Consider the following 26,629-nt stretch of genomic DNA (forward strand, 5'->3'; position numbering starts at 1 on the left):
AAGCATGGACCGACTTTCCATCTACGGTTAAAAATTTAGCCATTTTTGAATCGGCTGTTTAATGATAATTTACGACAACCTCAAGCGAAAGGTCGAATAGCCGTGAGCCGGCACAAACGATGGCCAAGCCAGGATTGACGGTCAGAAAGTTTTGGTATGTGTTTCGTGTGTTTGGCAGAACATCTGCTACTATCAGCTGCTCCGATATAACCAAACTCTTAATTAGACCATCTGAAGAAATTAATCACACAGAAGCGGTCAGCTTTGGTCAATAGGGGGGGAAATTGTATTCCATCGCGAGTCAATATTGATGCCAGAAGTCCTGGCAGCTTGGTTGGGAGATAATCTTATAGTCTGAACCCGACACCAAGTCGTTACTACATGTTTCTGTCTATGGAAAAGGATTTTGTTGATGGAAAAATTGCCTCAAGAGAAGCTTGTGAAAATGATGATCTTCAAAATTTCAACAAGTTGTCGAACAAAACGGTGTACAATCCTAAATTTGAAAATTTTAACTATCCCAAATAAAATTTATCATATATAACAATGTCAGCCTGGAAATCCAACGCAGAATCACTCTTGCCAACAGATGCTACTATGGACTAAGTAGGCAATTGAAAAGTAAAGTCCTCTATCGACGAACAAAAGCCAAACTCTACCAGTCTCTCATCATTCCCGTCCTACTTTACGGTGCAGAAGCGTGGACGATGTCAACATCCGATGAGACGGCACTAGGAGTTTTCGAGAGAAAGGTTTTGCGGAAGATTTATGGTCCCTTAAACATTGACAACGGCGAATACGGCAGACGATGGAACGATGAGCTGTATGTGTTATTCGACAACATAGACATAGTCCAGCGAATAAAGAGACAGCGGCTACGCTGGCTAGGTCATGTTGTTCGAATGGATGAAAGTGCTCCAGCTCTGAAAGTATTCGATGCAGTACCCGCTGGTGGAAGCCGAGGAAGAGGGAGTCCTCCACTCCGATGGAAGGACCAGGTGGAGAGGGACCTGGCTTCGCTTGGTATAACCAATTGGCGCCAAACTGCCAGAAGGAGGGATACGTGGCGCGCTGTTTTGGACTAGGCTATAACCGCGTAAGCGGTGTCTACGCCAGTCAAGAAGAAGAAGAAGAAGAAAATAAAATCGTATCATATAATGAAAAAAATATTGAATTTTTTAATAAACTTAATTACCTGGATAATAGAAGGACAGATGATTTTAATAAGATGAGATAAGTATTTATAAAAATACATAATATACATTACAAGCGAAGGAAAGAATAACACCAACATTTTACCAAATATGACCCACTATACCCAGAAGGAAAGCGCCAACTGCTGCTGCTGCTGCTGTCCAAACTAGAACATGATGAACAAATTCACAACAAAATCCAAATAAAAACATACCAAACTATAGAAAAATCAGCAAAAACAAGCAATGACAACAACAAAAAACGAAGACACACACACAGAGACACGCACTATATACAAAAAATGTGGAACACGGGAGCGAAAAAGTCAGCAAACCAATGTTTCAAATATTTCACAATATTCCCATACCAAAAGCATGAAGCAACATGTTGCACGGTAGGGATGCATTGCTAGCAACAAGTTCGATAGCGCATTGTAAGTGATGGGAAAAAACAACAACAACACAAATAATAAGGAGTAAATATTTTGATGAAGTTTTGTTGTTGCAACATTGTAGACGAAACTGCTTGCAAGGAGGAAGAAGAACAACTCACAGAATCAATGAGAGAAATGCAACATTGCACCACATGCAACATGCAACATGTTGCAGCAAACTTGTTTGCCGACCGCCAGTTGGCTGCGCTGCAGCGCTGTGCGCACAGTGTGGCATATGGAACAGGGGTTGGTTTTGGCGTGCGACCGTTCGCCGCGAACAGTTGTAGTGTATCCTTCGAAGGGGTGAAAAGTTGTTTTCACACACTTTGGCACCGTACAAGCGAAGCGGCCTGTCGTTTTTTGAATTTGAATTTTTTAACAACAATTGCCGTCGTCGTACACAGTCCTCATTCATCGCTCTCTCTCACACACACACTCTCTCTCTATATATACATCTCGGTCAAAATAATATTAAAAAAAACAAAAACAAAACACTCGTTTACTATTTTTATAAACAAAAAAGCAAATCAAGAAAAGTTCAAATATTATTACAAAAACAAAAAACAGCGCAAAAAGATCGTTTCTTGCAACAATTTTGTGAGCGTTTTGTGTTCAAAGTTCCAAGCTAAAGAAATTCTTGTGTAGTGTGTTAATTACTCAAAGAAATTGATGAAAAATAAATATAAACAAATAAATAATTTAACTGTTGACATATAGTGTTTGAAAAAAAAAAACCAAAAACAACAATAAGTGAATAAAAAATTGTGCAACTCCAAGTGAAAGTGCATTTTGTTTTCGCGTTGTGTGTTTTGAAAAATTCAAACACAAAAACTGCAAATGTTCGTCGCTTTATGAAAATCGTTATACAAAACCGTATCGAGTTTACAACACGAAGGATAACACGCCACAGTAAACAAAAGTGCAAAGCAGCAAATAGACTGCCAAAAAGTCTTCAATTTATTTGTATCGTATTCGAAAAATATATATTTTTATAGTTGGAAAACGCATAAAAAGTGTATAAGCAGTTCTCGAGCCAAGTGCAAAATCTTTTCCCCCCATCCCATACCTTTTTTTGAAATTTTCGTTATTGTGTATTTCGGTTTCCCAACTCAATAATTAATTCCCTATAAGAAAAAAAAATAAAAACAAAAAGTTCAGTGTTTAAAACCATATACAATCGTTTGGATACAGAAAGTTTTAAAGATCTACCAGTGAACAACAATTGAATTGAAAAAGGTTTGTAAACAAAATATGAAAATTTATTGTAAATAATAATAATATATTACACTAACATAAAGTATGAGCAAAAAATGTTTGAAAATTTTCGAAATTGATTCCTCTTTATACTGTGTATTTTCCAAATCGAAAATTTTAAAATGAAAAAGTTTTTTTTTTTTATCGGAAAAGTGTTTCGGCAACATGATCTAATTAGCATTGGAACTGAAATACGAAATTATAACCTCCTCACATTATGAACTTACAAGAAATCTCGTAGTATCTGTTATGGCTAATAATCATTAAAAAACTTATGAGCCTTTCAAGATTGTTTGTTGGTATAAAAAATCATATGAAAATATTTGCTATAAACAATGAACAAAAAGTTGATCGAGAAGTTTCATTCAACTGAAAAACAATCCTATCCGTTCTGTTCGTTGTCTTTTCTGAATTTGGAGCTTCAAAAGATTCCAACATAGGCACTTCTTTGGGCTTTGTTTCTCTCATATTTTCGGGATACAACTTCAGCAGATTTTTTCCTATGAGATGATATTGATATTTATGAGATCGTATATAGCAAAGTGTTCCGTCGGTATAGTTTTTCATCGATTTTCGCTTGCTTTGGAAATCATGCTGTTCACTGATCAAGAATTTTTTTTTTCGAAAATATATTTTGAGAACGTACAATTATTAGGAATTGGTGGATGGTTTAGAAGCCAAATGGAAATGATCAAACATGCATGGATTTATAAAACTATTTAAGTTGAGTTAAGGCACAAACCATGGATTTTCATTAAATGGTTCTAAGTTGAGTTTTGGTTCAGAAGACTCCAACAATTTGAGTAATTTTAGAAATATAGTTTTGTTTTGATGATTATAATACATATTATTTTAAAAATAATCCAAAGCTAAGTTTAGAATGGAAGAAGTAAACAGGCACATACCATACAATCTGGCACACCTGATTAGAAACATTAATTTTTATGAAAGAAAATATCGATTACAATACCTATTGTATACTATATACAACAATATCGGAATATATGAACGTGGCAGGCTCAGTTACGAGTCAAAAATGGAGTCTGCATCAAAGAGATTTATTCAAACCTGTGATTATTCGTTAATTTTTGACTCAAAACTAAGTCTGCCGGTTGATCTATCTTTCTTTCAAACAAATCAATTATTTTGAGTTTGCTTTAGATCAAAATTGTATTGAGAAGAAATAACTTTTTTTAACTTTCAAGATATTACCATTGTACTGAATATGGGGTTTTTAGATCACGAAACTTGTTCAATATTTTGAAATTTTTTTTTCAAAAAAAAATTAAATTAAAACAAGAAAAAACATTAACTTCGGCTGTACCGAAGCTAATATACCCTTCACAGGTGCATTTCTTTTAGTAACTATGTGTTTAAGCAAATCTAAAGACGTAAGAAAAAGTAAGTAAAAAAATAAGAAAACATTTTACTAATTCTTTTTAGCCGGATTGTTTGCTAGAAACATTAAGGCTATATAGTTAACCGATCTGAACAATTTCTTCGGAGAATATATTATTACCTTAAGCAGTAACCCATGTCAAATTTCGTGAAGATACCACGTCAAATGCGAAAATTTTTAATACAAGCCATTGATTCCGATCGTTTGGTTTGTATGGCAGCTATATGCTATAGTGAACCGATCTGAACAATTTTTTCGGAGATTAAATTATTTCTATGAACAATAACTCACACCCAATTTCGTGTAGTAGATATGTAGTAAAATGCGGAAGTTTTCCATACAAGCCCTTGATTCCGATCGGTCAGTTTGTATGGCAGCTATATGATATAGTGGTGCGATATCGGCAGTTCCGACAAATGAGCAGCTTCTTGAAGAGTAAATAACATCTGAAAAATTTCAAAACGATATCTTAAAAACTGAAGGACTAGTTCGTATATATACAGACAGACAGACAGACGGACATGGCTAAATCGACTCAGTTCATATTCTGATAATTTATATATATACTTTATAGGGCCTCCGACGTTTCCTTCTGGGTGTTACAAACTTTGTGACAAACTTAATATACCTTGTTTAGAGTATAAAAAATGAGCGAAATATTATAACCTCCAAAATTCATATAAATATAGCGATGTTTTTTGTTTCTTAACCTTGGAGAGATTTCGTTTTTGGAGACATACTCAAATTGTTTGGTTTCATTGTCTGTTACTGAATTTTAAGCTTTGAGTTTAGAGATTCTAGAAACACCAAAGAGGGTCAAGAAGTCACAACTTAGAATATCATCATCAGCCATGTAAAGCAAACAAATATTATTTTTTATCTCAGCTTCAGCTTCTATTTTATTTTGATATATAAAACTATTAACCCAAAACTGATACATGCGTCTCAAAAACCACAGAAGCAGCCCAGAAGATTAAATTACAAATATTAATAAAAATTAAATTTTCTCGATTTTTTATGTAATATTTAAATGAACATGGATACATGACTGCTCCCGTTTTTCAAAAGAAAATTATATTATCACGAATCACCATAATCCACAAAAAGAATTCGAGTATTTTTCTAAAGAAAAATATTAAAAAGTCTTTGAAAATCCTTTAAAGAGCATACATTCTTGTATATATTATATATGCATGTAATTGAATTGACTGATGTGTCCACATATTATATGTATATACATAAATGTCTCTTTTCCACTAAATAAATCCAGAACAAATTCATTCGGATTATAAAATAATATTTAAATGACTGTAGGTATGTGTATGAGAACACTACTCTCCATGCATACAAGAAACCAAACTGAAGAATGTACGACAAATTTCCACAAAATAAAAACACTTTTAATGAAGCAAAAGTATTAAATCATGCAAAAATAAACAATATGACACATTTATATGGCAAGCAAACACACACAGACACACATACAAAAAGATAAGCGCAAACGAAGTCAGCTGCCGGCAAACGGTACAAATGAAGACACACACACACAAGCACACAAAGGAAGTTGTTTGATTGTGTTGGTGTGCGCAGAGCAGTTGAAGCAACAATCAAAGTCACATTTCGGACATAAATAAAGGCAGCAGATACAATTTGAAAGAAAAAAGAACAAAGAAGGAATGAAGCAAAATGGAAAAAGGAAGAAAAAAGAAACTAGAAAATGCAAAGCTCACCAGTAGAAGCATGAAAGAAGGCCTGTTGTGGCACGGCTGTTTGCATGCGTTGGCGCAATGAAAAAAAAATTGAAAATATTATAAAAATAACAACAACAAATGCGATGAAAAATACTGCAAAAACGGCCGAAGTGTAGCACAACAAAAGCTAAATATGGCGAGCAAAAAAGTACGAGTATAAGCTTTGGCAGTCAATGAAGAAGAAAAAACAACAACAATAATCAACAACTAAAGCTAAAAATGTAAAAAGCGGAGAAGACTGTCGAGCCGCAGGAAGAGAGAAAATGTAAAAAATAAACACAGCAAAAACGCCAAATGAAGGCGAAAGGCACAAGCGAAGACAGTCAAATAAAAGTAAACATAAGTACAACAACAGCAAAAAGTAGCAGCGAAAAAAACATAATAAAACTCATAAAACATGAAACAACAACAACAACGACGAAGATAATCAAACAATTTGCTACCGTTTCTTGGATAAATGTGAGTTTGCGCGCCAGTTGCACGCTGTTAATGACGTTGACGACGACTAACGACGACTCGACAAAGGACAAGACATACTCGTCACATACTATACATACAGACACACATACACACATACAAGTTGATGTTGCGGCAGCGCCGAGTAAAATTGGACATCATAAAGGCAATCATAATAAAAGTGAGTAAGCACAACGTGCAAGCAGCAAAAGATGCCGGCGAATAAGCCACAAAAAACGCACAAAAAATTATGTTTGTTGTTGTTGTATGTGTTGTACAACAGCAAAAAAATGTTGTAATGACGTTGCTGACAGTGAAAAAATCAACTAAGACAGACAGTTTAACAACTGTGAGCGCCATTGCGAGCACTTGCAACACACATATCTACAAAAAAGCATATTCATGTGTGCGTGACACCCGCGCCTGCGTTCACAATGCCTTTTTTTGGCGCACAAAATATATAATATATAAAATAATAACACATGCGTTTGACTTTCGCATGTCCAGTCGGCACGTAAATATATCTTAATATGTAGCGAAAATGCGAAGAAGTGTAGAAAACAGAAGAAGAAGTATAAGACTCATAAAACGGCTCCACACTCGCCAAAAGCCACGAAGACGTACGACATCATTATGTATGAAGAAAACGTGCACGAAACGTGTACGCGCTCCCACAACAATAACAACACATATGCACACACACACACGAGCAAAAGTAACAGTACTGTGCGTACGCCAAGCTCGTTCGTATTGACTCGTCATCGTCATTGTAGGGAAGCGCTGATTGGTGGCTGGCTGCATGTCATCAAACTATTTTTAAGTTATTTATAAGACATTGGTGGTGGAGGAACTTTGGATGTAAAGTGAGGCAGACAAAAAGGAATATTTGTATGTCTTCTAAGGGTCTATAACATATGAAGCCAGTACCTTAAGCTTTGAAAAAATGTTTGGTTCTAAATTTTTTTCTCAAACTGGCGATTAGAAGATTTTTAAGGTCTTGGTCATGGAAACATATTTGAGCTCAAGTTGAGAATTATAACTTTTTCAACTTGAGAATATTTTTTTTTTCAAATTGAGAATTATATTTTTCTCAAGTTGAGAATTATAAATTTCTCAATAGAGTTTGAGAAAGCTAATTATGTCCTTGCAACAAAAAGAAATCATATTTGTTGAAAATTTTATAAGGCGCCTGTTGAGATACTGTTGAGAAAAGTTTGAGATTTTATTGATACCTTAATTTCTTGCAAAAAATAAATTTTAATAAGAAAAATTAAACTAAATTCTTTATAGAAAACTGTATATGTATTCATATATTATACAAAAACTCCCTAAATATCATATAACGGTTTCAAATTGATATAAATAAAGCTAAAGTATGGGAGTAAATTGGTTTAAGTTCCCCGGCGCCTATTCAGCTTAAGTGAATGATAGCTGAATAGAACACTGAAGCCTAAAACCCGTAGATAACTTAATAGGGAATTGCTTTAGAAGTTTTCTAGGAGATTATTTCTCATGCTTTCAAAAAAGATACCTAAAAACTAACATTTTTTTAGAAAATCAACTATTTTTCATGAATTATTTCGGATTTTTGGCATTCGCAGAGAGTTTTACGAGCACTAAATGCAAAAATATATTTATTTAGTTATATTTCTTTGTTAAGATAAAAATTGAGATCACTTTACTCAAAGAACCATTCAATGATTTCTGTAAAATACTTCCTAAATAAAGTAATAGTCCTTGAGAACACATTTAAAACGGATATAGAAATCAGAGTTTGTGACTCTTTCTTATATCACTAGATGTCTGTGAACCAGAGATCATTAAAAGCTATATTGTCCAGAGTACATTACTCAAAAACCCAATGTCGATACTTTGAAGAGTACAGATAGATAGATAGTGATTTCTAGAGCATTTTTATTCCATAATAATATTTAAAAGAAACGTGGTAAAGAAACATTGAAGACACTGGACTAGTGGAGATATGGATTCCAATACAAAAAAAAAAATAGCATCCAAAATCTCACTCTACCGTCAAATATGTTCCTGTCTTTAGCGCTTTAGCTAATAGCTTTCTCAAAAACTACATTTAGCAACTTAGTTAACATTAAAAGCATTAACCGTTCGACATTGAAAGTGCGAATGGCAAAGTAAATGCTCTATAAATATGCGCTTCGCTTGAAGATCCCCTCAGATACAATTAGAAGTATGTAACAGGCAATTTGAAGATCAAGTTCAAGTTTATTTGATAATGGCTGTGTGTGGCTGAACATAGGCGCGTCAGCAGATCGTTGCCTTGTAAACACACATAACAAAGAATAAGCAAACAGACCGCGGCATTATGCAGAAAAGTATTTATGTGGATGCCACATTATGTATACTCACATATGTAAATATATAAATATAGAGACGGAAAAAGTCAAACAGATGCACCGAATACGCCACATTGTATAAATTGCATAGCAAAATTGACTCAAGCGCTTCTACTTGCAACACCAAGTAGATTTTATGCAACTTGCAACATATTTTGAGTTTTCGTTGCAGCGCCCTCAACAGACATATAACTGCATACAACATGCTTACATCAATTTGTGCCACATGCCATAAGACAACATATAAACTACGACAAATAAGTACCGCTACAACGGTATGCTGCCACAATTTGTCTGTCATACTATACAGTATAAATGACTGCAATTTTCAATGTTGAAACTTTTGCTGGTGCGTTTACCAATAAGCGTGCAGACGGTAACTCCATTTTGTTGCCAACTACAACTATTTTTAGTAGCAAATGTGGCGCGAACAACACACCTACATCGCTCACCCATTTGTGGCATATTGGGGTTGGCTGACTGGCTGGCAGGCAGTCAAATACATAGAAGACAATGTTGCACGGAAATAGCAGGCGCTTGCATCTTCGAGATGAGATGAGCAGCGCACATATACATACCAGCTACATAAGCCACGACTATGTTGCGCTCTATGCAATGGAGTGCATGCACAAATCCATATTTTTTTTTCCTGTTGTTCGAACGCATGCATTGCTCCCCATCGTTTTCTTGGCCATCCCCAATGGAATTTATGCTTTTGGTGCGTGCGGTACATTATGCCAACGGTTGTTGTTGTTGTTGGGTAACTCTAAAAATAAACTTCTCCACTTTTGAAACATTTTCGAACGCATGCGACTCTATCTCTTTTAAACTGACAGGCAGCGGTCCATACTATGCGCGAAACATAGAAGTGGGAGTGCGAGCGGTGTTGTTGATGATATTTTTAAAATGGCGTAGCATCACTTTTTGTCAAGGTGTACTTATTTACTTAATTCTAGGGATTGCAAGTTTAGCGTACTGAAATAAGTTTTGAAATACTTTCGGCGGTGTTAACTGTACTTTAAGCGAGTTTTGAGTTTTCGAATTTGTATATTTTAGGAGATTTCTATACAAAATTATGAAATATTACAATTTGTTATTAGGTTGAGTGAAAATATAATTTCAAACCTCAACTGTTGTTCTCAATAGTAATCTCAAATGAAAGATACATCATTCTCAACAGTAAGAATATTACTTTGTATGGAAGTAGTTACATGCGCGAGGAAATTAACTCGTATTTTTAGTTAGAAAAGTTTTGAAATACTTTTAGTTGTGTTAACTGTACTTCAAAAGTGTTTTGAAATTTGTGCATATGAATATTGAAGACGAGATTTATAAATAAATTAGTTAAATACTAAATTTTTTGTTAGTTTGAATAAAAATATAATTCTCAAACCTCAACTGTTGTTCTCAATAGTAATCTCAAATGAAAGATACATCATTCTCAACAGTAAGAATATTACTTTGTATGGAAGTAGTTACATGCGCGAGGAAATTAACGTGTATTTTGAAGTTAGGAAATCAGTTAACCGGCGGTTAGTTGCTTAAAGTATACTTTAGCACTCTACTTGTACACAAATTACCTTTAAAGTATTGTTGCAGCGAAGAAATGAGTTAACTGGCGATTAGTTGAGTAAAGTATACTTTAGCATTCAACTTGAACATTATCGCCCTTAAAAGTATGCTTGAAATTTTGAAAATTATCTGGAAAGAAGCTTGAGATCATGTATTGTTTCAACATTACATTTGAGAATTTCAATATTAACGGTCTATAGCAACACACTACTTGTTCAAAAACCAGTATAAACGTAAATAAATAGCGGAAGACATAACGAAAAGTCAAACAGCCGCAGTAAATAACTACATAAAAAGGAAACCTTAACTTTAACGGTTGATATTACAAAGAAATTGACAATGTGGCATGCAACATGAGCTACTTGAACAACATTTGCGACCCTTTCGCGAACTTTTAGCGGCAAAAGTGCATGTGGCATGACAACGAAAATGCAAAACGAATGTATTAGCAGAAGCTAAATGCTTGGGATGCAACAACAATTACAAATGTTGCATGTTTGACAGCAATGTAGGAAGGGAAACTGCAACAAAGTTAGTCATGTGTTTGAGGTAAAGAAAGTGTTTGAGGGTTAAATGTGCTTATATAGGGTTCTTTCAGAGACTCTTGTCGTATATTTTAGTTTTTGGAGTAATTCGCAATGATTTTATATTTTATTTTATATTTTATTTATTTTATTTAATTTTAAAAAATTTTTTTCTATAAAAAATGTTGCATGAACAAACAACAAGTTGCAAGTTTTCGGATTTTTTTTTGTTTTTTGGTTTATTTATCAATGTTTGAAACCTGTTCTGAGTCAATATTGCCAAATTAGCAATCTTTTGTTTGAACTGTTGCCACAATTGTGTTGCATGAAAAACCTAACCTACAAAAATAGGGCAAACAGTTAAACTGCAGCTCATGTAGTGAATCTATAACGCATTTCTTCATCGTCATACCTTTAATTTGTCGCATGGCTTAATGCCCCCAATTTGAAATGAAGCCAATGTGTACAACATGCAGCAGTGACTTGCCACCAACAACAACAACACGCAAGCAGATACACATAATTTAGCCACATAAAGAGGGTTAAGACACGCACAAGTGCCAATGCAGCAAGGCACATATGTATATATGGTTGCTGTGTGTGTGGCATGCAGCAATTTGCAGTCCTTTATGTCGCTTCGTGGCAAATCGGCAGGATACATAAATTTATAGACACACATGCACACACATGCAACAGCGACAAAAGCTTGTTGAATCCTGCCCCTTGTTTACTTTTGCATTCTTTTTAACGCACACGCACATAATAAATGTGAAACGCGCAAGTGTGTGTGTTTGTGGCAAGTGTGACAACGTGCAACACCCGCACATTTGGCCGCGAGCGCTTTGGAAGGAAGTTCGCACTCGAAGTGTTAAATTAAAATGCCTTAATTATGGCACAAGATGTTCAGCTGAGTGTGTGTGTGTAGCGGTGTACAAATAACGGTAAAGGCACGCCGAAATATATATGCCAATAAAAAGCTTTTGCCACAAAAGTCTTATTGGTGATATTTTCCCCATTTCTTAGTGTGAGTGTGTGTTCTTAAGTCTTTTTTAAATTTAATGAATCACATAAGGTTTCACAGCCGAACCGCATGTGGTACACGCAATGTGGCACGTACGGCATAAACAATGTTTGCTGTTATTGTTGTTGTATTTGCGTGCATGTGCAAATCAGTCTAATATAAAACCGTAAAACGTGTTGCACAATAAGCTATACACGCATAAGTAATTGCGTACGCACTTCACTTACGTATTGCTGTGATGAGGCATGTGTGGCATGCAACAGACTACCGAAATCACATTTACACATACTCATATACACAAATTAAGTCTATTATACCCACTCATTTCAATATCAAAAAACACCCTCTAGCCCCACCCACTCATTGTCCTTTACCCTGTTTGTGGCAAGCACTCAACAAAATTTCGCTACTACTAGGTCAAAACGTTCTAATACACCCAAATCACCTTTCCAACAACTTCACCGCAATTCGTTTTCATTTGTTGTGTGTTTTGCTTTTGTGCCGGCTATTTTTGTAGTTGTTGTTGCCACATATTGGCGCCTCATTTTCATGACCCAACCAATAGCACTCACTCTCCACACTCCTAATACTACCTTTTGCCGCCATCGTCGTATACGAATTTATGAATGAGCCAAATGTAAACAAATGTTCCAACGTTACTGTTATATTTAACGGTACATACTTATGTGTATGAATACGTCATATACACTTACGAAATTCACAGCGTGTATTGTTGTATTCTGTGCAAAGTTGATAACTTCGAATTTTAATGGAAATGTTGAAGTCCAAAGCTTGATTTGTTGTTGGTACTAAAAGTAGATGACTTGTTGTTGTAATAACTGTTATTTAGTTACCTTAGTGGCAGTGTGTAAGAATTTGGAATTTTGGTTATGATTTTAATGTAGATCTGTGGATAATGAGGTTGATGAATTTCATTTTGAGGACTCATGAGTTAACTTCTCTATCTTCTCTGCAATTCTTCAAAATGTAGCATTCGCTTTATACACCAAATCCAACATTATAAAAAAGAATCTGAATTTTGTTAATCGGTAGGTCCACTACAATTAAAGTCTTCAGAGTAACTCATAAATATTGAAAAATTCCGTTATAAAACCATCAGTCGTGATATGTGGCTTTGAATTTGGTACTCACTACATTTTGTCGAATAACTTCCAGAAGCACATGAAAAATGGTTTGAAAAGTTCGGCAAAATATCTAGGAAATATGTCTAGATATTATGATAATGAAAAAGTTTTAATATATCTAACCACAATTTCAAAAATATCAGAGAAAATTACCAAAAAATAATTAATACCAAATTATTTATTTACAAAACCTTCGAAAAAAATTCCAATTTTTTGGTGTTAGCGAAGGATAGTACTCTAGAAGCAATGCCAAAACATAATTTCAGACACATTTATTAACTTACAACAATAACAAAAACAACCTATCCACTAACAGATCTCGAATGATAGCATGCTCTTCCCTTTCCTCCTTTAGTTGCCAATACAATCATATGGGTAACCACCAGATAATCACCAGTAGCCTGTTCTGGAAATACAAACCGATTCTGAATCAAATTAAGTAGAAGCGATCTCTTTAACTTTGTTATCTCTAGATATCTATAGCTCTTAAACAAGTAAGGAAGGGCTAAGTTCGGGTGTAACCGAACATTTTATACTCTCGCAATTTATTGATGTAATTTTATAAAGACAACACAATTCGACCCATATATTCGGCATAAAGTTCAATAGAATAACGAAAATCATCATAAATAGTATATGGGGACTGAGGTAATTCCTAAACCGATTTCACTCGTTTTCACCACCAAGATACAATGTATCGAAGACTATACGATCACTTAATTTAATATTACTTATAATTAGGTATATGGGATCTGGGGGAAGTTATGACCCAATTTTTACCATTTCAGGTAAAGAGAGAAACTGTTATAAGAAAAAAATTCAGAGGGAATGAATTACATTAAAATGTCTGATGGATTTACCTATATTTTCGGTGAAAAATTAACCTTAGGCACTGAGTTCTTCATGTTTGATATCAGGGGCCTTGAAAAGTCATGGTTCGATTTTGACAATTTTTCCACAAGTGATGTCACAGCTCAAATACAGTATTTGTGTAAAGTTTTATTCCGCTAGCTTCATTGGTTCCTTATGAATACATTATAAAGTGAACGAATCAGATGGAATTCAAAATTGGGTTATATGGGAAGTAGTCGTAGTTGTGAACCGATTTCGCCCATATTCCACCTGTGTCATCAGGGTGTCAAGAAAGTGTTATGTACCGAATTTCATTAAAATCGGTCGAATAGTTCTTGAGATATGGTTTTTGACCCATAAGTGGGCGACGCCATGCCCATTTTCCATTTTGTAAAAAAATCTCAGTGCAGCTTTCTTCTGCCTTTTCTTATGTAAAATTTGGTGTTTCTGACGTTTTTCGTTAGGGAGTTAACCCACTTTTAGTAATTTTCAACCTAACCTTTGTATGGGGGGTGGGCGTGGTTATTATCCGATTTCTTTCATTTTTGGACTGTATAAGGAAATGGCTAAAAGAAACGACTGCAGAAAGTTTGGCTTATATAGCTTTATTGGTTTGCGAGTTATATACAATAAACCTATTTGGGGCGGGGTCACGCCCACTTTTCCAAAAAAATTACATCCAAATGTGCCCCTCCCTAATGGGATCCTATGTTCCAAATTTCATTTTCATAACTTTATTTATGGCTTAGTTATGACACTGTATAGGTTTTCGGTTTCCTCCATTTTGTGGGCGTGGCAGTGGACCGATTTTGCCCATTTTCGAAAGCAACCTCCTCAGGGTGCCAAGGAACATGTGTTCCAAGTTTCATTAAGATATCTTAATTTTTACTCAAGTTATCGCTTGCACGGACAGACGGACAGACGGACGGACAGACATCCGGATTTCAAATCTACTCGTCATCCTGATCATTTATGTATATATAACCCCATATCTAACTCTTATATTTCTTGGTGACACAAACAACCGTTATGTGAACAAAACTATGATACTCTGTGCAACAGGTTGCGAGAGTATAAAAATTGGAGTCGGTCTGAAAGGCCTAAAAAAGTTAAGGTGTTAGGGGTAGTCAGAGACTCGAAAAAATTACAATTTTCAGTAATTTTTCTGCTATTAAATCATATTATTTTACAAAAGTAATAATATGACATTATTACACAATGTTTTGACTTGAAGTCACGAGAATTTTGGAAAAAAAATTTTTTTCCGAAGTTATTGCTGTGTTGACCTAGTTCCAAAAAAAGGTCCTTGCGGTGACAATCATAAGTCCTTGGAGATTCATCTAAAACAATCGAATAAGAAAAATTAGTTTTATAGCTAGATAATTCAGGGCCGGATGGAAGTTTTTCTTGGTTTTTGGTTCAAAATTTAACAAAATGGCGGCACCAGGAAATTTTTTCTAGATTTTCGGGAAAAAATCGGCAATTAATTGGTCTTAAAAAGTCGAAATTTTTGAAAAAAAACAAAAAGCTTCGAACTGGCCCAGGGTTATTATGTATTCTAAAAGCTGTATAAACTTCAATAAAATCTACCGAACGGTTTTCGAGTTACAATTGTCACCAGTTCAAAAAACAAAGTTTTGAGACAATCGCATTTAAAGTTTCACACTAGCGTGTTGGATTGCCCGAGCGCTCTTTTTTATTTGTCGAATAACTCGAAAAGTAATTATCGGATCAAATTCAAAATTTCAGATAATATTTTTAAGATAATACACTTAACGAAAATGCAAAAAAAATGATGTTTTTTTAAATCCTGACTACTCCTAACCCCTTAATATACCTCCAATAAATATTAAATTAAATATTAAGTAATCAACTCAGAATCAGTGCATTCTAATACTCTAGAACAATTAGTTATTCGACTCTACTGTTCTAATACACATTTTTCCATTTGTGGAAAACCTTATATTTTCTTATAATGTAATAGTTGGAATTTTCCCTCCTAGAACCGTTTCTATCTTCTTGTAGAACCTTCTTATGAAGCGATGTTGTACTTTAAAAGGACTTATCTGTTTATAAACGGAATTAAAACGTGTCAATGCCTACAACTATGCTTGAATTTGGGATTATACTTAGATGATATTTCCTTTATATAGATCACATACAAATTCTCAACAAAGAAACCAAAAAAAAAATGTGTTATCCACCGCTCAAAAAACGTTGACCCATATGCATTAAATTCGATGAGGGTCCAGCTAAATAGAAATAAAATCCAAAAGGTCCTTTCTTTAATGTTATTTGTTGCTTGCTTTCAAAGGAAAACCGTGCATTCTAGCAAAAGAGAGATAATAAAAAATCGTGAACAAAAGATACGAATTTAATTTGTGCATTGACAACCACACTACTTCGGCGGAAAACCAATTTTTGGCAAATGTTGAATGCACGAAAAATTCATAGAAATATCGGACTACGTCGATTTTATGTATTTTGTACATATGTATGGAGTATATAGTATTGTATATAGAATTTTATGCGCATGAATCAACGAACAATTAACTCTGCCTTTGACATGTTCACCCAATTCGAGCGGCAAGCAAGTCAAAAAACTCCGAATTGGCGAGTAAAGTGGAAATGCAATTTGTCTGTGTATGTGTGTGTGTATATACAAATAGGAGAACACAATGCAGTAGTAGTTCTGTGTGTGCGTGGAAAACACCCTCGCTTGGTTGCATGGTAGTAATGTTGCACGTGCAAGGTGAGTTGCCTTCACCTAAAATCGCCAAAGCGTGTAGGTACAGGGTACGCAAAAAAATAAATACAACAAAAAAATACTGAAAAACAACAACAACAACTGCGCATAAGAAAGCAACAAAAAATGGGAAAAAGGTGAAAATGAAGGTAGAATTTTGGTGCAGAGTAAGGCATTTCGTTGCACTTCAATTCCCGCAAAACACGCAGCAGCAGGAAGAACAGAGCCCGAACTGCCAGCAACGTTGTGTTGGCAAGCGTGTTGAAAAGTAGGGAATCAACGAGCACACAATGCAAAAAAAAAAAAAAACAGAAAAAACAGTGAGGGAAAAGTGTAAACTTCAAAAGAGCGTTGAAACTGCAATAACAAATACAAAAAGTATGCGAAAAAACAACAACAGAGCAAATAAAGTTTGCAAGGGCTGCAACGGTGTATAGTAGTCAGCATTGCAACATAAGCGTGGTTGTTGCCAACGCGCAAAATGTGAAGCGTTGAAATGCGCGAGGGCGCCGTGGCAAGTAGAGTGTTGCACAACAACTGCAACTACAACTACGTGCAACAAAAGTTAGCGTTCGCTACTTGCAGCTACCAGGCACCCCACCAACTGTTGTTGCACTTGAATCCCCATAAACCTGACGCGTAGCGCAGCCCTTTTGCTTTTCGTGTGGCACCGCGTTTCGCTGTGTGGGTAAGTGTGTGGCAGCGAGCGACAACAACGGTTATTCCCAACGAAAGTGGAATAAAGTATGGCGAAAATGACATGCCATGGCCAACGGTTATGCCTAGAAGCAGCAACAACAAGAAGGAACTATATAAAAAACAACAACAACAAAAACTGCAAAAACAATAATAAAAGCAACAACAACAACCAAAATAAAAAAACAGCAACAATAACAAATCGCTAACAAATACACTAACTACACTACAACAGCCAGCATTGACTACAACAACACCAAGCTGCATGCAGTTGAAGCTTGTACCCAGCGCTCGCGTTGTCTTCCGCGTACTTGCTGCCTGCCACACACACACATACACAACACATTAGTAGCGTGCTGTGCATTTGGGCATGAGTATGCATATTTGCTGTCCTCCATCCGCACCGTTGCACACCACAATCGCCTAAGTAAAACTTACTACGCGCTACACACCGGCTGCTCGCTTGCCACAGCGCAACCAACGAATGCCCGTTATATTTACCTTTAGCACACTTTCGTCCCCCCGCTCTCCGCATGGCAAACCTCAGATGGACCCACGTCCTAGTACTCGTCATCGTACAAGTGCAGCGGTATTTGCCACCTTGACGATGACGACGCAGGCGGCTGCGCATTGTGCTCGTCGTGGAATCAACGATGCGCGCTTTTCGCGTCCCCTCCATAGCAGTGCCCTCCTTAATGGTATGCTATATAGTGTGAGTGTGTTTGTATGTGTGGCAAGGCGTATTGTCCGCGCAATTATTTGCAAGTTCGTAGTCACCTATTTTTCCAGTTGCCACTGCAGGCAATCCCCGTGGCAGTACTCAAATACATATACTACATATATACCTGCCTGCCTTATTTACTTGTCTCAACCACCCTCTGCTCTCGTGTCCCTTATATACATATTTGCCACGCTTTTTCTCTTGTTTTTTCTAATTTTTGCAAATTCATAAAATTTTTTCGCTGCTTGCTGCATATCTGTACCGTTGCCATGGCCATTGCAAGCGCTGTAGTCATTGCTCTTGATGTTGCTACAATGCTAACGCCATTGTTGTTGTTGTTGCTGTTGGTTGTTGGCAGTGCTGCTTTTAAATTTGCTATTGAATTGCTTGCATTGTTCCAAATGTGTTTATTTGTTTTGTACGCGTATGCATGTGGCCAAGTTTTTTCTTTGCCATTTTTTATTAACATTTAACTGTTGTTCGTGTGTGCACGCGTACGTCGCTTATCTAGAGAGCTACGTGAAATACACTCGTACATAGCTATAAGTGTATGCGTGTTTGTCTTCTATCTATATATCCGTATAATATAATCAGCCTTATCTATTCAGCTGGTATTTTAAGGGATATGCACAGCTAGAAGCCAAGTCGTGCACTTAGAAAAATAAAATTGTAAAATTAGGTCTACAACCTTGCTTCCGCCGTTTTCCAATAGATGCCTCTAGGGTCAAGCACTAGTCGATTAAATCGATTAAATCGTTTTATATCGATCTTGGACATTTGTGTCAACATTAACCCAACAAATATTTGTAGAGATCTGGTTGCATCCCAAACTTATTCTCAACTGAAAATGTCACTTTTTGAGCCGAATTCTCGACATTTGCGGGAAATTTTGCTTTTCTTTTTTAATCTCAAGAAAAAAGCGGTTGAGGCTCATCGACATTTGTAACCATTTTTATACAAAAAAAACTTAAATTTTTTCTTGTGAAACAAAGTTATTTTGACACATTAGTTGGGTCCAATAAAATTCATTAATATTTCAATTGAATTTTAACAGTTTAAATCACGAAAGATTGCTTTATTATGAGGTATAGAATTATATTCCATGAAAACCTAACCTCAAAAAATTTTCAAAAATTCAAAAAAAAAATAAAATATTCAAGCATACGATCTAAAAGTCATATATATATCTCTATAATAATTGCAAAATCATAATTTGATTGTGAATTAGCTATAGTCTAACACACGTCTTCCTACAAATCTAACCTCAAATGCTTTGAAAATGCTATTAAAGCCTCTAATGGCATTATTTGGCATTTGAATTTGGTCTTTCGATCAATTAAAAATTTGATATATGCATTTTGCAGACCCTTAGCATCCAATTTCATACATGACCCTAAAAGTATGCTAATATTTTATGAACCTTAATATAAGATCAATATTTTTTTTTCGATATTACCTCAAAATTCAATAAATCCGTCGACGAAATTATACTGGAGTCGTCTCTTCTTCAAAGAATTTATATATAAACCTAGTTCTATTCCCTTTATAGAGCCTTGTACTCGACTTCGATGTACAGTCCTAAAAGTATGCTACTATTTCATAAACTTCCAACAATCTGAAATCTAATTTTCGTGTTATGAATATATTTTTGATATTAACTGCTATTTTAATAAAGTCCTCGACAAAATTCTTCAGAAGTCATCTTACTAAAGTAAATAGTTTTAAGTACAACTATCTGTGGAGAAAACTTGTAATCGAATTTATGAGATTAGTTTAATAAAATCGTCGACGAAATTATTTCCGTCGTTTTTCAAAGAATTTATATATAAACTGTGGTATATTCCCTTTATAGACCCTTGAACTAGAATTTGATGTATAGTCCTAAAAGTATGCTACTATTTTATGGACCTTCAGCAATCTTAAATCTAATATTCGTAATATGAATATTTTTTTGATGTTAACTGATATTTTAATAAAGTCTTCGAGAAAATTCTTCAGAAGACATCTTACTATAGTAAATAGTTTTAAGTTCAACTATCTGTGGATAAATCTTGTAATCGATCTCTACAATTTATGAGGATAGTATAGTAATTTCGTAGAAATATCTTGCCTGATATGGGTTTCAGGGTTCTTCAGACATTACATTAAGCACATGAAAAGACTCACACTGCTTACCCGAACCATATATTTGCTGATCAGAAACAACGGTTCTACTTGAATTGGTTCCAATCGGGTAATTAAGTTAAAATCTCAAGATTCCTACTCAAAACATCCAAAAAATGTAAGCGATTAACAGTTATCTTTGCTATACGAAATATTTAGAGGAACGAATAAATGGTCTTATTAGTTTTCTAGTCGCCCCCGAAAGCCTCTTCAACTTTTACGAGACTTTTTTAGTGACAGAAATCTACTTGGAGGAAGTTGCTTGTCTAAAAGCGGACGACTTTAAGAAATAACTTCTCTCTTTCCTTTACAAAAAATATATTTTTTCATTCTGGTCAGCATTTGGAATCGAACTCAGAATCTGCGACACTATATAGAGCCTTACTACGCACCACTAACCACACCAACTGTCCCATTAACCTCAATAAATTTGCGCTGTGTACATTAGGTTGAAAAAAAAGAAACACTCGAAAGTGTAAAAGCGTGAAACGGAAGGCAATGCTGTTTTTTTGCATTTAATTGAAAACTAACTGGATATAGACACAAATATATATATATATATATATATATATGTATATAGGTGAGTATATCAATGCTAGCGGCATTGCTTACATTGCCTGGTATCGCATGCTTTAGCTAAATTGAAAAGTGAAGTAGTTGATTTTAACGAAGCTTAAATGTCCACAGGCATTTGTTTAACGCTGATAAGATAACACAGCGGGGTTGCTGAAGTATAAGATCAACAAATGTGAAGCGGCAGTTACACCTATACTGAAGCACATATACAAGCGCATGTGTGTTATATAAGTGTGTGAGAACGTGTTTATACACCAACACATATTAAATATGTGGAACTGACATATATTCTAATTAAGCATATTATTATACTGTATTTTATATATTGAGCTCGAGTGTTTGTGTACCTTTTTCCCACACTGTACTTAGACACGAGTATTTTTATGAGTTCGCAATAACTTTTGTGTTCGTAATGTCACATTTTCGCGCAAAGTGGGCATAAAAAATACTGATTAATTCACGTATACAATGTTGGATTGAGTTAGATATTTATCTTTATTTTTAATATTTTTTTATATATATTTTTAAAATTTATTACTCCTAAAAATTTTTTAAAGCACAAATTGTGTGCATTTTTTTCTTGCAACACTGTCCACCTTGTATGCCATTCCATTTTATAATTTATTATTTTATTTAATTTTTAGCAATTTTTTTTCCATTTTTTTCCTTACTTAAGCACCCTTGCCATGCATTTATATGTATGCACCCCGCTTTTAGTTGGCCTAATTTCTGTCAGCACTAAGAAAAGCGAAAATGGCGAATAAAGTTAGTGCAAAAAAATTAACACTAAAAAATATTCACCGTTTTAGCGTGAAATAACAAAGTTTGCAGTTTGCTTTGAAATTGTTTTAGTCTATTTTTTATGGGAAACACAAGTGAATAAATTTTTCGCACGCAAAATGTGGTATATCAAAGTGGAGGTGGGAAAAAATTAAAATTTCGGTTATATTTTTCGACTATACAACACGCTTATGTATCTATGATTGTACATATACATATATATAGCGGTATAAATCCAGATATGGTTTCATTGAATCATATTCTTTTAGGCTTTTCCTCACGTTGCACCGGAAAATGTGGCAAAAAATTAAATTTCACCAAAATGATTCGGCGCTTAACTGGCTTTATTTGATGTGAACGGGATTTTGGTGGTTCATATTGTATTATATAATAGTATTTTTTCGGCTGAAATGGTGTTTCAACACAACCAATGGCTATACTAGCAATGCGTTTTATGAATACAAATGTTGCATATTCACATGCCACAAACAAATTTATAACACTACATACTGTAGTACATATATACATATATTCACATACCTCTATATCTATATACATATATATTTATACCCTGAACAGGGTATATTAAGTTTGTCACGAAGTTTGTAACACCCAGAAGGAAGCGTCGGAGGCCCTATAGAGTATATATATAAATGATCAGTATGTTGAACTGAGTCGATTTAGCCATGTCCGTCCGCTGAATGTCTGTATATATACGAACTCGTCCTTTAGTTTTTAAGATATCGTTTTGAAATTTCGCAGATGTTATTTTCTCTTCAAGAAGCTGCTCATTTGTCGGAACTGCCGATATCGGACCACTATAGCATATAGCTGCCATACAAACTGAACGATCGGAATCAATGGCTTGTATGGAAAATTTTCGCATTTGACGTGGTATCTTCACGAAATTTGACATGGATTACATGACATGAATCTATTTTCCTTATTAAATAACCTTAATGTTTCTAGCAAACAACCCGGCTAAAAAGAATTAGTAAAATGTTTTCTTTGTTTTTACTTACTTTTTCTTACGTCTTTAGATTTGCTTAAACACATAGTTACTAAAAGAAATGCACCTGTGAAGGGTATATTAGCTTCGGTACAGCCGGAGTTAACGTTTTTTCTTTTTTTTTTTTTTTGAATTCTCACCTGTACCCGATCTATAAAAGGCAATATAAATACTTTATAAAATAATATATATGCTACTGTTGCAACATATTTCTTTCATATGACTTTGAATGTGTATTCAAAAAAAGGTATGTTGCATAGAGAATATGTGTATATAGACATAAATGTTTATACATATAGATTATATTTCTAAAGAAATAAAAACCCTCTTCTGTAAAAATGAAATCTAAAATAACATACTGTTGAACATCCAGAATTCGAAATTTTATAACTCGAAGTTATCCATAAATCGAACTCTTGAATTGGCAATAGAAGCCAAATTTCAAACAAATTGCTTTCCGTAACTCGGAAGTCTCTCTAACTCGAAGTTTTTAGTAGTTTAATGGTGATTAGATTTAGAGAAGTTCAACTGTATGTTATTTTATAAAAATCGCAAACTTTTTAATATCAATAGCACTTGAAAAAGTGAGCGGGTCTTGAAATAGAAAACTCTCCATAAAAATCATAAGTCCTCTAAAGACAGCTTTAAACTTATAGGTCCCTTCATTTATTTTTACTAAAATCGATCTCAAAATGTGGTATTAGATCAGGCACGAAACCATTTTCCTGATTTTACTTAAATAGTTTATAAGTATCTCTACCAAAATTTGGATATCCAGATCACTTCGAACCATAACCATACCATCTACATACAAAAAATTTGTATTTATCGATTTTTTATGTTCAAAACAACCCTAGATCAATTTTTTCAATTTTTCGATGTATCCAACTATGTAATAAAATATTCTGTAGAAGCTAAATTAACTGTAAGAAATGTAAGCTAGATTAAACTTAAGATTTTATATATAGAACACACCTCAGATTACCCATTAGAGGTTCTCAAAACTTTTTATGTTCTTCCTTATAGAAAAACAAGCTCATAGAATTATTTTAAACAGCTATAAAGTCTCTAGCAGCCTTTCATCTCACTGTTACAATTATTTAAAACAACAAAAATAATATTGTAACTCCATATATCAACAATGGAAGTATCTTCCTTGAAGGCCTAACCTAAAAAAGTCACAAATATATACATATATCTAAACCAATGCGAAGCGAATGGGTCTGGTGGTGAACGAGGACAAGACGAAATATCTCGCGAAGCGAATGGGTCTGGTGGTGAACGAGGACAAGACGAAATATCTCCTGTCATCAAACACACAGTCAGCGCATTCGCGTCTTGGCTCCCACGTCACTGTTGACAGTCATAACTTTGAAGTTGTAGATAATTTCGTATACCTAGGAACCAACATTAACACCGATAATAATGTCAGCCTTGAAATCCAACGCAGAATCACTCTTGCCAACAGGTGCTACTATGGACTGAATAGGCAATTGAAAAGTAAAGTCCTCTCTCGACGAACAAAAACTAAACTCTACAAGTCCCTCATCATTCCCGTCCTACTTTATGGTGCAGAAGCGTGGACGGTGTCAACATCGAATGATGAGCTGTATGTGTTGTTCGACGACATAGACATAGTCCAGCGAATAAAAAGACAGCGGCTACGCTGGCTGGGTCATGTTGTTCGAATGGATGAAAGTGCCCTAGCTCTGAAAGTTTTCGATGCAGTACCCGCTGGTGGAAGCCGAGGAAGAGGGAGACCTCCACTCCGGTGGAAGGACCAGGTGGAGAAGGACCTGTCTTCACTTGGTATTACCAATTGGCGCCAAACCGCCAAAAGGAGAGATGCGTGGCGCACTGTTGTGGACTCGGCTATAACCGCGTAAGCGGTTTCTACGCCAGTTAAGAAGAAGAAGAAACCAATTGTAGTTTTTACCTACAAAAACGGCAACAGCAGGATATTTCAACACTTGGTGCAGCAACACGACAGGTTAATAGGCTCATTGGCGCGATGAAGTTACCTGCCAATACAAAACAGTGCGAATACACATGCTAAGACAACGAGCAAAAATTCTTCCTATTACATATATACATATAATATATATGTATTTCTATATATGCATGTGCGAAAGCAAATGCCTGCCTACCGTAGAAGATGTTTTCACTCGAGCTCGTATTTATGTGACGTCTTGCTCGAGTTGTGACTTCCTTTCCAACGACCGTTGCACACACGTTTTTTTCTTGTTTTCGCGCGCTTAAATAAGTGCACAGGTGTACAAGGTTTTTGCGCGCGGTATTTTTTACTTATTTGTTGTTGTGGCTTCATATAAATTATGTATCTATATCCTTCTTGGTATAACTTTTTAACTATATTTTAAAATGGGAAGTTTCGTTTAGGATACTTTTGGAGTAGTTTTGAGTATACAAATGGTTTCCTAACTCGAATCACCATAATCCACAAAAAACTACGAGTTGGAGAGACTCCGAGTTATGAAAGGCAATTTGTATGAAATTTGTCTTCTTTTGCCAATTCAAGAGTTCGAATTATGGATAACTTCGAGTTATAGCAGATCGAGTTATGGAAGTTAAACTGTAATTATAAAACTCTTCAAAGTTTAAAGATGATTCTGGTAGAAACAACAACAAAGAGATTAGTTCATATACAATACATTATAAAGCATTGGTCTCCAAAGTGGAGTTATTAGTCAAATTATTCTTCGAATCAGATTTGCTAGAAATTTCTTGAGAGCAGCTTTAAAAAATAAAATTTTCTTCAGAGGATCTGGAATTCTCGTTGAATAGTAGTCTTAAAACTTACTTTAGCTTTCACTTCATCAAATAATATCTCTCAGGATCCTGCTTTTGCAGTTTTTTTTTGCCCAAATCCATTTCATCGAAACAAATTCTGTTTCCAATAATTGTTTTTAGATTTATTGGTAGAAGCCCTAGAGAACAACACCTAATCTAGACAACTGCAGAAAAGCCCTAGAAAACAATACATGATCTAGATAACTTCAGCATTAGCAATTCTATTGAATCTTATATCTTGTAGGTCTCACATTGTATTGTCTTCTACCAACTTTAAAGTATGTTATGAAGTGGCAGAGATTAATAACCATCAAAGATTTGTACATTTTTAATGAAACCTTGAGTTTTTAAGTAAGTTTTTGAGCTGGAACTTATCATTTCGAAGAAGAAAAACTAAAGAAACTTACATTTCGAGTGAAGTCATAGGCATTCAAGTAAGTTCTCGAGTTGGAACAGGGAATCTCAATGTCGGTTTTGAGAACGTTTAGTGGCGATGGACGATCTGAAATCTATTTTGGCTTCCAGAAACTATATGTTTTAAATTTAAAAAACAAATAATTTATATTTCAACAATTTTCTTCGAAAAGTATTTAACAAAACTTGTTTCTTCCATTTCAGATATAATAACGCCCAGTCACAAAACAAAGTATAGCAAAAGTCCAGTAATATAATTTCGAGAAAATAATCAAAAGCAACCAAATCTCAATTTAGTCCTACGCATTAAGTTTATTTATTTATAATTACAAAAACAAAAACTGAAAATAACAAATAAATAAATGAAAAAATAAATAAAATAAACCAAAAAACACAAAATAAAATAAATAATAAATACAACAACAAAGTAAACAATTTTTACACGCATAAGTGGAAATTTTTGAAATTTTCAACAAATCTTAAATTGTTAAAACCAAAATAGATCTAAGCATAATTTAGCATAACGTATTGAAAGCAATTAAGCAAAGCAAACAAACCAGTGGAAGACAAATTTATTTTTTAATTTAAATAAAATAAATTTTAAGTAAATTACAACAAATACATATAGCCAATAACAACAAAAACAACTATAAAATTAAAAAATAACTTAAGTAGCAGCAAATACACAAAGATATAGCAAAAGTAATAAAAAATAATTACAACAAAAACAAAACGAACAACTTTCG

At 34.6% G+C, this 26,629-nt stretch overlaps 1 long non-coding RNA gene across 1 annotated transcript; it reads left to right on the top strand.

Moving 5' to 3' along the window:
- Window positions 1–1,874: 1,874 nt before the first annotated feature.
- Window positions 1,875–26,550, top strand: LOC128921602 (uncharacterized). The gene is made up of 2 exons (XR_008471033.1): window positions 1,875–2,863; window positions 26,088–26,550. It is a non-coding gene; the product is annotated as an uncharacterized LOC128921602 (long non-coding RNA).
- The last annotated feature ends 79 nt before the right edge of the window (window positions 26,551–26,629 follow it).

The sequence above is a fragment of the Zeugodacus cucurbitae genome, chromosome 4 (assembly GCF_028554725.1).
Source record: "Zeugodacus cucurbitae isolate PBARC_wt_2022May chromosome 4, idZeuCucr1.2, whole genome shotgun sequence".
In the NCBI taxonomy this organism is placed as follows: domain Eukaryota; kingdom Metazoa; phylum Arthropoda; class Insecta; order Diptera; family Tephritidae; genus Zeugodacus; species Zeugodacus cucurbitae.